This window comes from Miscanthus floridulus, chromosome 11 (genome assembly GCF_019320115.1).
Source record: "Miscanthus floridulus cultivar M001 chromosome 11, ASM1932011v1, whole genome shotgun sequence".
In the NCBI taxonomy this organism is placed as follows: Eukaryota; Viridiplantae; Streptophyta; class Magnoliopsida; order Poales; family Poaceae; genus Miscanthus; species Miscanthus floridulus.
The window spans coordinates 18,163,213-18,181,259 of NC_089590.1; positions in this window are offsets into that span (position 1 = coordinate 18,163,213).

Genomic DNA, 18,047 nt, shown 5'->3' on the forward strand with positions numbered 1-18,047 from the left:
AAAACCCATACTCACACCTATGGGAGTTTTCTTAGACCTTTGCATGCTTATGTATCGTTGGCATCTCTAACGAGACCTTATGATAGAAGTTGTTTTCGTTCTGTTTGATAGGAAGAGCCAAATAATGGTACAGTCGAACCGTAGCAAGTATGCAAGGAGATTGGGAAATGTTATGCTCTAAATTTTGTTTATGTTTCTTTCCCATCCCTAAAGTGGTTAGCCTTCGGAAAGAGGTTCTAAATTTTAGACAACTAGAAGAAGAATCTCTTGCCACATCATGGTATCATTTTAATGACCTCATCATCACTAGCCCAAACCTTGCCATTCAAGACATGGTACTTCTTCAACATTTTTATATGGGTCTTAGCAAGGATTCCATGCAATCCCTTGATCAAGACTCTAGAGGAGCTTTCCTTCTTTTGTCTGCTAGTGAAGCAAGGTCTATGCTTGGTAGAATTAGTGGAAAGACTATCTACACTTGCATTCATAATGAACTCCCTGAGGAAGAGAAGGAATCATCTACCAAACAAGAAGAGGGACTTTTGATAGTTAAATCACAACCACTCCAATCCCAAGATTTAGCTATCAACCCTAAACCATTAATACCCTAGAATCTAAATCCTCCAAAAGAAGAAGAAATTCAACCTTTTGAAATTTCTTGTGAGGATGATTTTTTTGATGCTAATTTTGGGAAAAGCTTAAACTTCCAGTTCCACAAGAGACCTTTGAGCAAATATAATTCAAATAATCTCAAGAAGGGATCTCTTAGACAACGTCCTTATTCCCATGTAGGACATTAGGAAGAATTCAAGGATGGCATGTCTAGTGAACCCATAGAAGGAGAGCCAAGTCATTTAGAAGCAATTCCTATCTTCTCCCCTTCTATGCCCACATTAGATGTCTCATTCAAACCTATCCTTGACCCCAATGATTCCTCTTATGCTCTTTCTCCTGAGACTCATTATGATCCTAGAAATCCACGAAGAGACCCAAAGCATAGGAGTAATGAAGGCCACAAGGAAGACCAAGAAGAGCAACAACAATGGCTGGAGGATATTAAGAACTTATGTGCCATTGCCATTGAATGGATGGACGAGGCCTTGGACAAGATTGACCTGAGAGTCATCAATCCAAGGGAAATCTTAGAAAATAAAATAACCAATGAATGTCATAGGCATGGAATGATGGAGACAATGTTTTCGCCTATAGACATTCATGAAGAAACAACCTTGGAGTCTAAAAAGGAAGATGACATCGATGAGCATGGAAGTTATTTCATGAACACCTCATCAAATCCATGCTCACATAAGAAATCTCCCGAATCAATTGGTCTCTCCAACATAAAGACTTTGAAAGGGAGGTTGTAGATGCATATGTTTATCATAAATATTGCAAATCTTGTTGGCATGAATCTTGGGTACACAATGGTTGGTGTTGGAGGGGAAACAATGTCACTAACTTAGTGCAATTAGAAGGTTTCCCATGGACGAGGTTCTGTCCTAAAACAAGCACTTTTGAGAGACAACATGAGCTTTCACCTTTTGCTGTAATGCCCTTGTGAAATGAGAATAGAAATATAATTATGAAAATATTCCTTTGGGTATTTTTGTCACTAACCATTCTAGGCTTGAAGCAAAAAGAATGAAGGATGATGATGCAAGGTATGTCCAACCATTTATCATGTAACATCTAATTGATTTTTCTTTAAAATTCAAGCTAGGGATAGACTTCTCTAAAAACACATCTCTTGCCATGTTGCTAAATTATTTTGGTTGTCTTCTGCTCTAAGCCATGCTCAATTTGCTAAATAACAACCATGCTCTTTCATCTCTATTTGAATAAATCTCTATAATGCTTTCATGCTACCTTTGTTTGCTATAGTATGCTTAAATTTTGGAGTATGTTCATACATCTTTTAAATTAAGCATAGAGCTTCGTTTAGGGGTGCTAATTGTACTTCCAAAGGCTTTTAAATTAAGCATGGTACTTAGGTTAGAATGTCTTTCTAAATCAAATTAGACATGGTGTCAAGGTTGATTTTTGAGCCAATAGTATGCTTTAGTAGACACTGGATATTTTGTTGGACTAACCCCTGCAGGAAACTCTCAATTCAATTTGGGTAAGTCATGAGATGAATTCAAATCAAAGATGAAGCAAGGTACATGATGAACTCCAATAACTTTGTGAAAAGAAGACACATCTCATTCATCATGAATGGAGGAACCCAAGTTTGTAGCTCCAATGAACAACATTTCATCAACCAAGAATCAATGAAAACCAAAGAGAGGTTGACAAGAGAAGAACATGCAACTTGTCACATCCTCATCTCCTAGACCAGATGATGCAAAGAAAAGCTAAATGCAAGGAGAGGTCTTGATCAATGGACCTAATAAGTCCTCACCAATAGGAGATCATTTGTGAAAAAAGTCATTGAGGCATAAAACAAAGGGTGAGGCAGAAGGTCTAACAAAATGGCAAGGTCAAAGAATGGAAAGATGGCGTGATAAAAGGATGAGAAAGGAAGGGTGCAATCTAGGCAACAAAAAACTCATAACTGTGAGGCTAGCCGAACAAGTAAAACTTCAAGCAAAAAGGGAAGGACCATATCACAAGACATCTACCATTCGTCATGTGGTGTCACCATGCTTCAATGACAAAGGTAACATCCTAAGGTAAATGGTTATTATTTAAATAGTTTTCCTTGATTCAGGTAGGCACATAAATAAGAAACAAACATGTCTGAGTTACAACTTACTTGATCCAATTTAATTAACTCAACATGTCTAGTTCTTTAAACATGTTACTAGCAACATTTTCTTGATCTCATATCCTTAACCAATTGAATAGAAAAGTGCACATCCTATCTTTGGAAGATGATAGTCATAATCATGTAAAGATTGATACATTATGCACAGATGACAATCCTTCCAAGGGTTAAGCAATTCAACCCTTTAGGCCAAATGTACTTAAATGCCACATTCATACTCAATCTTCTGATCTTTTTCATCATGTTATAATTGAACAAAACACATAACATCAACTTCATCTTGTTCAATGTGCCTAAGGTTAGAGAGGAATAAGTAAAGTTTTGGTTTTGTTGGTGTTTTCCCACCAACAGAGCCCATGCACTTGATCTCTACCTTGTTTATATGAGTAGGACACACTTCAAGCAAAGTATGGGAGAGTCAGTTGATTCTCCAAATTTCTACAAGTGTTCTGAACCTATCAAACAAAAATCAAAACTCAAAATCAAGATGGGTTTGGTGGAAGAAGGTGACATTACCATTAGAGGTGTCACCAAAAGAATCCTCATCTTCAGAGCAAACCGAGGTACTTGATCAATGAACTTCACAAGGAGAAGTGTGGTTCAAAGGACTTACAACATCAAACCCTCACCGAAAGAGCTAGCTTGGGGGAGAAGTACTCCCATATATCTAGGTAAGTATTCTTTCCCTTTTTGTTTTAGTTTTAGTTTCTTTTAATAAGTAAAAAATGATGAATGAAAAACAAAATACAAATTTATTTTTGCTTTTATAGTAATAATGTGTGATCTAGTAAAATTAAAAAGAAAATAAAAAGGTGTGTCTAGTTTGCTTTAATTTGTTTTTAAGAGTTATTAGTAGAATAAATAAGGAGGACTTAGAATAATCTCTTAAATGGAAAAGATGAATAGTTATTCTATTGTAATTCCTTTCAAGTACATAGTTTTTAGCCTTGAATTCTCTTAAGTTTTGGATAAAATTGTTTTGATATAAGGATTTACTCTGAACTTGAAACTCATGGGTAGCATATGCTTGATCTAAGTCTAGGTAATTGACGGATATGATATGAGATGGTCTGAGCTGCTGTTTATCTTATTCCAAGTGACACTAAAGTTCTAGAGATTTATCTATTGAAAAACACAAAAATGTTACATGATGAGTTCCTGTATAACAAAGCTTGAATTCCCACCAGAGCCATACATGTTATTTAGACTAGGAAAACTTCCACATACATGCTACCTCCTTTTGCATTGAGTTTTGTCAAGCTTTGTTGACCCTTATGAGAGATTTGTCTTGCTCTTAAAATCAAGATCATGTACACACCACCCAAATATGCACTGCTCCTGCACTGGGGGTAGGTGTAGAAACATACCTTCCATCTAGATCCACCCAAAAATGTTTTACTCCTACACTAAGAGTGAACACAAAAATATACTTGATAGGTTTTCCATCCACCAAATAAATGCTCCAAGTTCTTGTTGCTATCTCTCAAAGTTTTGTTGCAGAAAAGAGGCATGGGCTATGCAAAAGTTATTCATAAAAAAAGAAAAGAAAAAAAAGAGTTGAAAAAATAGACAAGAGTCCAAGATATTCAAAACAATGGGTACCCAGATGTCTACCTAAAAAAAGAGATGAATAAGCTATCCCCTGTTCTCTAGCAAATGTTTCCAAGTTTCAAAAGAGAGATAAGTTTTCAAGGAGCAAAGTAGAATTAGGTTAGCCACCATAAATTTTACACACATGCACATCTTTATTTGATTATATGACTCAACTCTCTCTAGATCCATTGTTTGACTTTACAATATATGCATTGCAAGTATGCTCTAGCTTCCTCCCTACCTATGAACTCCACAAAAGCTTTAGTGGTAGCAAAAGAAAAGGGCATAACATCTTTATTGCCTTGGTTAGGATCCACAAATACCACATATATTGAGAGACTTGAGAGTGTCATATAATAGAATCTCTAAGTTTTATTTTGAAAACATATAAAAACTCTAGAACAATGGTGGAACAAAGAACTTGAGACATAGTGCTTGACTTGATCATTCTATCTTTCAATTGCTCAAGACCCGAGTGAAAGCTAAGAAGCCCCATGATTGAAGGAAATATGGGTGAGTTTGAAAGTTTGATCAGTTTATTCTAATCTAGAGGAGAATTTTTGATTGAACGCATGTGTACTTTTGAGGCATGAAAGTGTCAACACAAAAATGTGGCGATGTGATCAACACACACCAAGCCAGAAGGATCTGCTTGGAGTAAGCCCGGAGATCCACTTGGCTTCAACATAGGACCAGTTGATCCTATGAATCCCGAAGACGTGCTAGTCAATTTGACTTGCAATTGACAAGGAGAGAAAGTCTTATCAGTAGTTTAAGGCAGAATATGCTAGTTTTGCCCAAACAGTTCCAAGTGTGCAGCCAAACGGAGAATCGACTAAATAGCCGATACGAGGAGAAATCAACTGTTAAGGACTATGATGTTCGTGGGTCACAACTGATTTATGATAACAAGTACAATGCACCCAGATATAATTAACATCATTAGCTAGGTGGATATAACCGGTGTAAAGCATTGAGCCGATAAGTTTAACGAGAAAATATATAACATGCGAACAAATCGACTGTCTAGTACAAATGAATCTACAAACGATCTGAATCTAATCCATTAACATCAATAGTTTGGTTCGATCGGATTGATACAACTATGATAATGATAACAAACTAAAGCCAAAGAATCCACAAAATCATCTATATGTTGACAGGTTATGAAAAACATGCTATATGTGTGAAAGCACAGGCAAATCAGCTAAAATAGCTGATTCAGGTAGGAAAAGGATCATAGCATGTGAACAATCAACTATTTAATATGAACACATTTATAAACTCATCAAATCTAACCTATTATCTTTAACAGTGGGGTTTGATGGATCGATGATAGCCATAATAAAGATAACAGATTAAACCTTTAAAGGAAACAGATCTATTCACATTTAACAGAATCATGAAAACATACTATGAGCGTTAAAGTATGGGCAATCGGCTATTTAGCCAATGTAGGCATAGCAAACAACCAAGGTCTTGCCTGGCCAAAAGCAAATCTATCAACTAGCATACTCTGATTTAAAGTGCTAACAGTGGGGATCAACCGGATCGTTACAGCCATAATAGCGAGCCATAGACCAGACTCAACTAGCTAGTAAACCTACTCAAGATCAAACATGCCTTGGCCACATGCTATGCATGATCAAGATCGAAGTAGAACGGCTGATAAAACATGATCCATCATTTAAAGTAAAAATTATCGCAATTTAGCAAAATAAACGATGGACTAAAAGGATGTGAGGCCAATCTAGATCGATTTCGATCGAGCAGGGTGATATTGCTGAAACTAATGATAATAAGAACATTAGCAAGATCGGTAACTTAATGAATCTACCCAAAGGATGCCACCCTTAGGTAGAGCCGATAACTTGACCTTAATCTAATTCAAGAAGTGGAGGTCGAACTCAACCGATGTAGCCATACTTAAACTAGATAAGGTTCGATAACTAACTTATACTAGAGCTTATAAGAGGTCAGCCAGAGTGATGCAGCCTTAAAAACAAAAGTATAAGCCATGACGATACTTATAGATAAGCCAGAGGTCAACTAGATCGTTGCAGCCCTGCTTGTTGAAGAACTCATCAAGATCTACATTACTCCTACTCCTAAGGGTTGGCGTGAAGCCAAAAAGGTAAAGACTATTTTGATTGATTGAGAGATCCCTCTTACAACAGCCAGGGTCCAATATTTATACCCGAAACTTAAACATGAATCCTACTCAAACATGACTTATTACAATATTTGAAATAAAAGAAAATATTCCTAATTTAAGATAACTTGGACTCCAATCCTTTTCCCTTTTGTAAAGTCCAACATTTTCTCCCTGATGCCATCCATACGTAGTCCATCGATGCTGTCTACTGACATCATCTATAAAATAGCTGATTCCAACACTGTATCAAAACTAGCTGATATCAATTTGAGTTTCGAGTTCCTGCATTATTCTTTTCCAAATTTTGGTGTAAATAGAAATCATTGTAGCAACTCCTGATCCATTGTTCAAGTTCAACTTTGCTCAAGGACTGGAAAAGGGTAAGCTTGGGGGAGCTTCTTGACAGTCACTAACACTAATTATAAACCATTAACATAACCTGCATGTATACTTAATTCCATAACCAAACATAGGTTTAGGGGTTTAAACTAATAAATTTAACAAGTTTTGATGAATCTATGTTTTCAGCAGGGTTTATCTAGAAAACCGTCAAGGTGGAGCTACTCATTAAAGTAAATTGCGATTATCTAGTGCGTAAATAGCACCAGAAGGTTCTAGAGGACTCTAGAGGGCACTCCATCAAAACCTAGCTTGAGGCTCTTCTAGGTGGGTCTGGTCAGACCCACTTGTAGGCCAGCCGGTCTCCTATCCACATGTGGTAGCCCTTCCTTCAAATGTCGGTTCTCCACCGCCTTAAAGATTGCATCTACGTAGTTTATTCAAGTCAGTTTGATCTGAGGGTCTAGAATTGATACTACCACCTATATATAAGGCACTATACCCGCCTTCGAAGAGACATCCTAAAACCCTAATTCATATCCTCCCCATCAGGATCAGAGCTAGCTATCAAGAGAAGATTAGTCCTCCATATGATCTAGTCTTATAAATAGAAATAGTGAGATAGAGAGTTAGTGAAGAGTTTGGAGGAGGTGCCAGCCTATCGGTGCTCTCTCTATGGCTTGTACCTTGGTGGAGCCAAGTTCTATTTGAGCTTGCTTCTGAGATGTCTCTGGCAATCAACTTCTAATTCAAGTAAGCATCTTGTTTATATTGTTCATTAGGATCGTGACTCTTTTGAGTGCTTTATTCTCTTCCTAGGGGAATAAAGCATTAATCATAAGTGTAAGCATGGTTCTTAGACTTGGGTTAATTGTGGATGCACCCTGCATTCTAGATCGGTGGTAGATCACGAAGTAGCGTTAGAACACAAGTGTGACACATTCATTGAGTCCTCTATAGTCTACCTCCTATTTGTAGGCCAAGTAGGACCCAGTTATGAAGGAAAGCATCCTCTGCTGGTGTCTTTCCCTAGTAATGTCCCCAATTGAATAGTAGAAGACATAGCTTACCGAAGTCAGAACTAGAGAACCTTAGTTATCCTCTCTACGCTCTTGTTTATTGTAGCACCCGGTTTTAAAGACAAAACCAGATACACACTATATGTGAGCCTAGGAAGTCAAATCTCACATATAGCCACAAATAAGGGTAATATTAAAAGACAATACTTATTACATAACGTATTAGTAAAAAGGAAAATAACCTCAGAGTAAAGACAGCGAAAAGTTGACTCTGATCTTCTGGCTAAGACTTCAAATCCATAGGGACGACTGACTGGTTGACCACAAGCCTAACTCCTCCAAACCAGCAATCTGGTACCCATCCAGGATTTTTATCCAATGTATAGAAAAATAAAACAAGCATAAGTACATGTTGTACTTAACAATTATATCATGGGGATCATGAGGCTCAAAAGGGCTGACACTGGTTTAACTGCGATTAGCTTAATGGATCATCTTTTTAACAATTGGCTGGCAACAAGTTTATCCATAAGCCCATAAACACATGATCAGGTAAACATGATTAATGTATAGCATAAACAATCAATTATTAGCATCATCATTATCCATTAGTGATCATCTCTATTCCATAAGGGTCCAAGGCCGCTCGTGTCTGTGAGCATGGCTATTATAACAGTTTTATACTCTACAGAGTTTGTACACGTTCACTGTGAGTTGTGATTTACCCTTTCGCTCGAGGTAGCTATTCTCTTGACCCACTTCCAAGGAAGGTCAGTAGGGTTCACTATGAAGCCTTTCAAAGAATTCGTCTAACAAGTTAGGGCCGCCAGGCGTATGTGGCCCATCTCTAGGAGTGGCAAGCATGGGCATCACAGCACGGTACACACTTCCTAGCAGCAAAGGAAACATACCCCGCGCTTGAAAGGTAACCACTAACAAGCTAGAAAAGATCCTCATACTGAGCTAAAGCCAGAGCTATATGGCCCTCACAGCTGTACTGTAAGTCTTGGATGATCGCTTACAGATAAGTCCTTAGGGAGAGGAATCTGAAGCATATAAACACTCCAGCCCCCTGATTCCATGTTACTAAAAAGTCATGTTTTAATGTTTATTGCATATATCATTAGTCAAGTTACAAGATCATGGTTTTGATTAAGCACTAGCAAAAACTATCCCAATGCATTATCCCAAAGGTTTCAAGGTGCAAGATATCAAATATCTAAGATATCCTATTTGGCAAACAAGGTAGACACATGCAATATGAATTATGTGTTTAAATGTGAATAGGTAACAAGGATAATCTCATGCTATACGTGCCTTACACACCGATCCTTCGGTAAGCTTTATTCTTTGATGTCTTTCTTCTTCTTCTGGATCACCACGTGTATCTCACCAACTGGACAATCATAGAACACCACACAAACATCCATACACATACATGCATAGCATACAGTTGTATCTATATCAGAACAGTACACCAATCATAGAAAAATAAGTAAAAGAGATTGATATACGATTCTACGTATCGCTACGAACACATAGTCACGAGAAGCACGCTAATCGAAGCTACGGTTATAAAGTTACAACTACCGAGAGATTTGCCTAATACGTGGAAAATAAACTATAGGCTTCATTTATGTTAACTTTATGAATTCATATACAAAAGATATTTTATAAACAGTATGGATTGATTTAAGTCAATTTTAGATTATAAAACAAAAGTAAAACAAATCATATTTTATGTTTAAAACCTAGTTGCATAATCTTTAATCAAGATATGATTTAAAATATGATTTTTATGAAATAGTAATATAGTAAACATCATTACTAATACGTAGATCTCGATGTTATGAAACAAACGCAACTTGAACGGACTTTTTCGGAGTTTAAATAAATAAGTTACGATTTAAACAAGTTTTACTTTAATTAAATAATAGATTATATATACTCACGAATTTCAAGTGTTGAAAACATGTCTAACAGTTATATAATCATGTAGAAAACATAAATACGATCCTAACGCAATTCGAACGGGTCAAATCGGACTTAAAACATAAAAGTTACGCATAAAATAAGATCCAGTGGCATTCCTGTAAATATTTGAACTCAAATTTGAATTAAAACAATTAAAATCTGAATTTAAATGTACTTTGGACTGGGCACACTAATTTTGGAAAATACAGGGGCCTAACCGAATAAAAACAGGGCTGAAAAATAATTATTTTGAACTGCTACGGACTACGGGTTATTTTCTTGAAACTCTAGGGGCTAATCTGCAAAACGTGCATGGCTGACCGGATGTTGACTGTGGGTTGACTGGGGATGCTGACTACGCGACACATGGTGGCTGGTGGTTGGCTCGGTGCACCATGAGGCTCAGTGGACCGGCTGACGCAGCGGGGTGGACCGGGTCTACGGTCCACGGTGGACCGAATACTTAACCAATCGGTGCGTTCTAATCTCAGCCGTTCCTTTATGATCTGATGGCGCAGGGCACGTGTAGGTGATTTTGGCGGCTGCACAGTGACACTAGTGAGGGCACCATGGCTGGCGGTGTCGGCGCTTGCGGATATGGAGTTCGAGCGCGCTAGTTGACGAACGGAGTACATCGGGAGGCGGAGAAGCTCACCGCGGGGTCGACAGTGGTGGTCGCGGCATCCGAGAGGGCCCTAAAGCGGGTCGTCAATGGTGGCCATGACTAGAGAGAGAAAAGGCGCATGGTTGAGGATGTATCCAGGCAAAACAAGGCCAAAACCCAGAGGTGGAGGTACCTACGGGCGCGGGCGAGTACGGTGGATCCTCGGGACTCATCAGCGATGGGGTTAGTGCTCGGGGAGGGGGAGTTCTCCGGTGGCAGTTGCGACTGAGCTCGACCGTGGAGGGGAAAGGGAGAAGACGGGGCTCGGCTCGGCTTTATAGGTGGGCGGGTGCAGTGGATGGAAGGGGAGCGGGGCGTGCGGGCGAGATGGGGTGCTTTCCTTGTAGGAGCAACGGCGCGGTGGCTTGCCGTGGAAGCAGCACCAATAGCGAGCGATGGAAGGAAAGAGCAGGGGAAGAAAAGGAAATGAAGAAGGCAGGCGCGACACTGACATGCGGGGCCGCCAGCGCAGTGAGAGAGAGAAGCGACGCGTGCGGGCAGCTGACACAGATGGCTGACGTGCGGGCTAGCTGCGTAGCGAGAGATGAAGGCCAAAGCGGAGCGGCCAGTGCGGGATGGGCCACGTGGACGCGCACACGAAGCAGGCTGATGCTAGCGAGTGCGGGCGTAGGCGCGCGGGGCAGCAGCGCTGAGCTAAGCGGGCCACCAGCTAGGCTAGGGCGAGCGGGCTGTGGAGCAATGGGCTGCGTAGGCAAGGCAGCAGGCTGGGCGCTTGCACGAGATAGGCCAAAGCAAGGGGGGGAGGAGAGAAGGGAGGGGAGTGCGGCTGGGCCAGGCGAGCAGCGGCCCGAGGTTGGGAAATCAGGAAGGAGGGGAAGGGATGGAATGCTGGGCCGAAGGGGAAAAGAAGGGTGGGCCTTCGGGCCAAATGAGAGAGGGGAGGTTTTTCAAAATCCTTTTCTATTTCCAAATTCTATTTCCGAATTCTTTTTCTTTTCTTAATTCAAATCAATTTCAAATATGAACCAAATCAAGTATAAATATGATTTAAAATACATTTTTTATTCAAACATAAATGAACCAATTTTGGGTAGGTTTTCTGAAAATAACTTTTTTAAGTTCTTACATTTTCTAATTCCTTTTCTTTTTCTAATCTTCCAATTCTAAGCTAAATTCAAAACCAATTCGAGTATGGTTTCAAATATTCTTTCCCATTCAATAAAAATGGACAATTCTATTAAGCTTTCTAAGATAACTTTATAACTTTAAAAATACTCTTATTTTTTCTAATTTTCTTTTCTTTCTTTTCTTTTATTTCAAAGCCATTTTCAAACTCTTTTCAAAAACATTTCAATTTACTTTGGAGTTTTGGATCAACACCATCCATCACAATAAATAAGATACAACAGCATGTATGCTCACACATGTTACTACCTTATGTTGAATTTTAAATTAATGAAAAATTTTATTTCCTATATTTCATGTGCACAAAAATTCATAAATAAATCATTTTAACTCTATTTTAAAAAGAGGCAATTTTTAGGGTGTTACATTTATCCTAACCTTGTTGCTACCCCTAGTTAAGTTAGACCGTAGTTAGTCTCACATGTTTTCCTATGGATACGATACTTGAAATACTTCCGAGTGAAAGCTACAACAGTATCCATGCGCTTGCAGATTTATCTATGTGCGTTAATAAATACCAACACCACACTACCGCCGCTGCTCGAACCTGCCCTGTCTTTAGATCTCCAAGACTTGGCAAGGGCATGCTGGAGAACCATTGACTCTTCGCCAGAATCGCTCTTTGGATTCTCGCCTCCATTAGCACAACCTTTATCGAGTAGTAGAGCCCCACGCCTTCACTGCTCTGCCCTCTTGAGTGACTTCTCCACCCGACACCGTATCTGCTTGCCAGCGGCCATCTACTCTTGGGCGACATGATAGGTGTCCCTAGGACAGGGGATATGAAAACATGAGCCATGTCAGCAATCACCCAACTGATGTCGATCATAGATAAAGGGAAAAGCACAAGAAGGGGTAACACACCAGGTTAGGATGATGACTCATAGAGAATCCCATGATGGCACACTCGATCATGACTAGAACCCCTATGCTGACAGGCCAGGTCATCTTCTACATGATGATGTTGTCCTCAAGCTGCTCCATAGCCTCACTGGTTAGGTCTTCAGCCCCAACATTGTCGCACAGCAGATGAGCCTACCGCTTCAGTGGAAGGACTCAGCATTTAACCATGACCTAGAGGACCACAACGCCATCCAAACCAACCAACACTTAGCCCTTGAAAATCTCCAAGATCCTTGACACCTCCACTAGTCATTTCCTATTGCACCCTCGACCCTAGGAGGCCGACCTCACTAGAGGAGCAACCGAGAAAGGAAGTAAGGTGGCGGAGGCGTCATCAAGAATGTAGAACCAATTCCCATGCTAGCCAGAGTTCAAACTCCTTAATGGCAGGCATGAATAAAGATGAGACACTCTAGAATGATTCTAGATGTTCATCCCACCCATAGGGGCCAATGCTCCACCAGCGGACCCTAGCACCCACCAACTCTTGACTTCGAAGAGTTGCCAGAACAGGTCTTTGTTGGGTTCTATCCCAAGGAAGGCCTCATAGATGATGACGAAGCCCGCTAGCTATAGCATGCCATTGGGGGGGAGATGCTGCATCTAGATGCCATGCTCCTGGATAAATCCTTAGAGAAAATCCAACGCTGGAATCCCAAACCCATGCTCATGGAAATTGGTGAAGGACACCGTTTCCCCAGGATGCAGGTTGGGGAGCACCTCACTGGCGGTGGCCCTCCACCCGGTGACTTCCTTTGGGGGAACAAGGCCATCATCGATGAGCCATAGCAACCTCACCTCCATCATCATCAAAGGTACCCACTCACTCATCCCTAACACAGGTAGGGTGCAAGGCAAGGGTGAAGGCAGAGGCAATGGTGAAGGGACATGGTGCCAAGTGATCACTAGCGACTATGCACCTCCCAGGTAAATCCTTGAGTTTGATTCTCCTATGCCCCCTCACAATTGCAGCGTGCAAAAGTGGAAGGCAAAAACAAGGTAAGGGAACTCGAGCCGAAGGAGTCATATATGTGGCTACGACTAGGAATACGAACCGTGTCCTTATGGAATCCATCCTAGGATGAGTCCCATGGACCCTCGGCAAGCGAGCCACTACACCATAGCAACCGCATGGTGCGGCGCATCACATGTTCACACATGGACGAGCGCCATTAAGTCACATCATGACCAAGGAGGCAACGAGCCCCTAAGTCCATGCGTAGTGCAGCCCACCGCAACCATGACCCCATGTCGTGCTTAGGAAACCCATTCTTGGGTGGCCCTTAGATGGGTTTGAGGCCACAAAAGAGGTAGAGGCAGGACAAGATGGGCCCTTGTAGCTCTAATCATGGTGTAGAACCTCACGACCATCTCCTCCTATGTTTGAGTTGTTTGCTTCGATCGTTTCCTCCCCACATCTCGGGTCATCGACCCATTGCTGTCTCAGAATCTCACAAACCAGTGGAGGCTGGTAGCCCCATTGCGGGAGAATAAACAAACTAGTGGCAAAAAAGACTCACAAAGGTATTTCCACAAGGAAGGTAGCCATGTTTATGTGGATCGCTCCCTCATCACGCACGACAAGAGATGCTTCAAAACTCATGTGGCAATCCTCGGCTGAAGAGGGCATCCCGGTCCGTGCCATTATAGGGGTAAGCGACCATGACTGAACCACCACCGAGAGACTCTAGAGAAGCAAGTAAACTCAAAGAAAGGGTCTCTCTTATCAAACTTAATAAACAGGCACAGCCAAGCCGCACACCAAAAATACAAATCTAGAAATCACCACACTGATGACATCTCTAGTAAGCCCTAGGAGGCCTTGCTACTACCATGGAAGGATAGATGTCATGCCAACCTTCCTGTAGCAACATGACTCCTGAGGCATGAGAGCATAGGAGGAGGCCCAAAGGTTGCACCAGCTCAAGGATGCCTAAATGGGCACCTGTGGGCTTCCACAAGGACCAATGGGGCAAATGTAGAGAGCCTTGGAGTCAGGCAAAACCCATCTTGCCCAAGATAGGATTGCCTGATCCCCATAGAGCATGCACACCATGGGCATATCCTCGCCTGCTTGCAAGACCCTTCTAGCACTAGTCATAAAAAATGGTGCCATTAGCTTTCAAACACCGCAGATGACCCCTAGTGGGACAAACAATGGGAGGCGCATGGTTCCCCTTGAACTTTTCTCTCTCATTTCCTCACTCTTTTAGCAGGAAGACATGAACGATTGGTAGTCATGGCCATGAGTGCTTCAAACGGTAGGAAGACCTATATTTATAGGCCTAAGGGAATATTGAACAACCTAAGATCCCCGCACCGTGTGGTGAACCACAGCAGGTCATAGACAATATTAGATGCCCATGCGAGGTTAGGGAAATCGAGACCCCTAAAGGTAGAGCTGGTATAGTGCCGATGAGACCACTCGGCTAAACCTAGGTCATGAACCCCAAAACATGGCACACTGACATAGCAAGGTTCAACAGTCGTGTACCGGTTAGGGTGTCCTGACGAGGTGGAACATAATGACCACCTACTGCACTAAACGCAATAGCCCACAAAGGGTTGAGCAACGAAGTTCGAATAAGCCACGACTATGAACCCACGCTCAATGCACACACATCTCAGCACTTTCACGATCACTTCATGATCACCAAAATGCTCAGGGGCTACTGTCTAGATTATAACCCTAGAGTGTCTTAAGACATCAATTAGTTAGTAGGCCAAGCGGCCCACAATACATTAGCTAGCAAAAGCCCAAACGACCAAGGCCTAGCTAAGCCAGGTGAGCCAGGCTAGATGCTAAGGGTGGGGTTAGCCATGACCCCTTTCTTCCACCTTAGCCGTACAATGCACAAAAGACTCGTGACCTCTCCTGTCATAGAATCAACCAATTTATAAGAGCACAAGTACAATGGCAGCCCGTAACCGGTCACACTATCATACTTGAGCCCATATAAACTCGGTAGTCCATCGAGTACCATGACGGGTCTTGATTAATAATCCACATACAACCAAGATCGTACATGATTCAACATACTTGTCACATATTACATAAAGTTCACAGATACAATTCATTCATCAGAGTATGAAATAAGGTTATTACAAACCAAGTTCGGTAAATAGTAGTGGAAGCAAATTAAAGTTCAAAACTAGCATTTGCCAACATAGTTCAAATATAGTGCCAACTCATGATCACAATCCACAAAAGCATATAAGAAGGATTTATTAAAGATGCCTACCCAGGGCTCACTCCTCATCCACGGTGGGACAGAAGCAGTGCTTGCAACAGCCGTTATAACTGTACCATCTGCAATAATAGGAATAAAACCCTAAGTACGAGAAGGTACTCAACTAGACTTACTCGTCATAAACCAAAAATAAATTAACTCCAAGGATTATGCAAGGCTTTAGAAGTGGAGGTAGCTTGCCAACATTTTGCATAAAAATGATTAACTCAGTTATACAATTATACTTTGGTCATCAAGTTAAGTATAGATATTCATCTCTAGATTAGCAACTAATCTATGCCAAACATGTGGTATATCATTTGATAGCATACAATAGTAACCATAGCCAGTGTAGTAATTCCATGTTTATCTGAACCATCACATTCCATAATATAATTACTACAATGTTGGAACTAGCCAAGTTTCTCACTATCCGGGAGAGATGGCGATTCGAATTCATTTCAACTAGCCGGGAATTTATTCCTAACACAAACCCAGGTAGACTAGATCAACGGCCACCTTAGGTCACCTTTGGTACAACTCAAGTCTAGGTTTCATGGGTTCACCCAGCGCCACACAATCAGAGACAACCAGCTGCCAGGATGTTTAGGCTCGGCCTACCCTTGGGCTCATGTTTGGCTCCTCGCATATCCTTACTACCATCCAGAGTGTGCACTTTTATAGAACGAGGCTAGCTAAGTGATAGGCATGCGTTTAATCTTGTCAGAAGGGTCAACAATGGTACGGTCCTTAATCGGCACAGACGGAATCGCATGAGTCAACCTACATATAGACTCCACGCCGCCTCCATTTACATTACCCCATGGTTCTTTTCCACGATAGCAAATATAGTCAACCATTCTTCGGTATCCACCCATATCTCATAAGTGACAGGAAATCCCTCGACTTCTACCGGTCCAAGCATGGCTAAGCATATATTCGATCTTGGACCTACACAGGGTTAAAGGTATATGTATCTAGACAAGGTAGTTCCATTCATCAAGTGTTTCTAATCAACTCTTATAACGTAATGCATCAAACATAAAGGACTCAAGTAATATTTTGTAAAACATGGGAGACTTAGAATGCTCTGGGGCTTGCCTTTGAGGAAAGAGGTTGGCCTATGATCTGGGCACTCAGGGAGCTCTTTGGGAGTCTGCTCCTCTTCTCTTGGAGCTGTAGCTTGGGGCGTCTCCTGCTGATCCCCTTCCTCTTCTTCGTTGAACTCCAAAAGTGTTATCTCTTCGGTGGATCCTATATGCATGAGCACGAAATAAGATATCACGAATGCATATATGATGACACGTATAATATGATATGACTTGATGAATACATCTCCATAAGTGTTTTTCAACAGAATGGTATTAAAGTAATAACAAGTGCATCCTATTCTACTGAGTAGGTGCATATCTCTTCTCTATTACTTAAGCAAACACTTCTGTAATCTATTTTCTGGACTATAAGACAACAGCTACTTGTTTTGACCCTAACTGGGGTTATCTACATCCAAATAATGTGGTTGTGGATATTATGGAAAGCTTATGAAATTGTCTACAACTTTATTTTAATACCCTTGATGTGATTCAATAGTTATCTAGGTCAAACAATTCAGTTATTCAAATCAGTCTAGAGAGCAAACATTTTGGATAGCAAACTTCTAACAACCAAAACTCTTAAACCATAAGGCCTATGAATATGAAAAATTAACACAAGCTAGATCAGTAAGTTATCTACAACTTTGTTGTCAACAAGTTTTATAGAAAAGACCATTATCACCATAAAATTATCAACTCAACCAAAATTATGCATGCAGCCCTCTAGTTGAATTATAAAGCAATAATTAATTAGTTGCATACAACCAATTGCTTCTAAGCCTTACTACTAACATCAACAGTTCCTATGTATCACAAGCACCATAGAAAACATCATGGTCAAGTACAATTTATTTATTTAAATGCCTTTATTAATTTAATTAGATAATTAGGGGAAATAACAAACATATACCAAATGTGCCCAATAAATTCTCATAAAATTACAGTAGCTTCCAAGTGCTCCCAACATACTACTGTAAACAATTTTATACTATTTGAACATGTATAATATCCTCTACAAAAATGACAAGCTAGCAAGGTTTATTTTTGTGAAAATAGTTAACCCCATAGAAAAGTGTCAAACAACAGATATCATATTTTTCTTAGCTTCATCCTAGTGCCATAATACTACACAAAAACTTTTATGGCAATATGTTACTTATTCT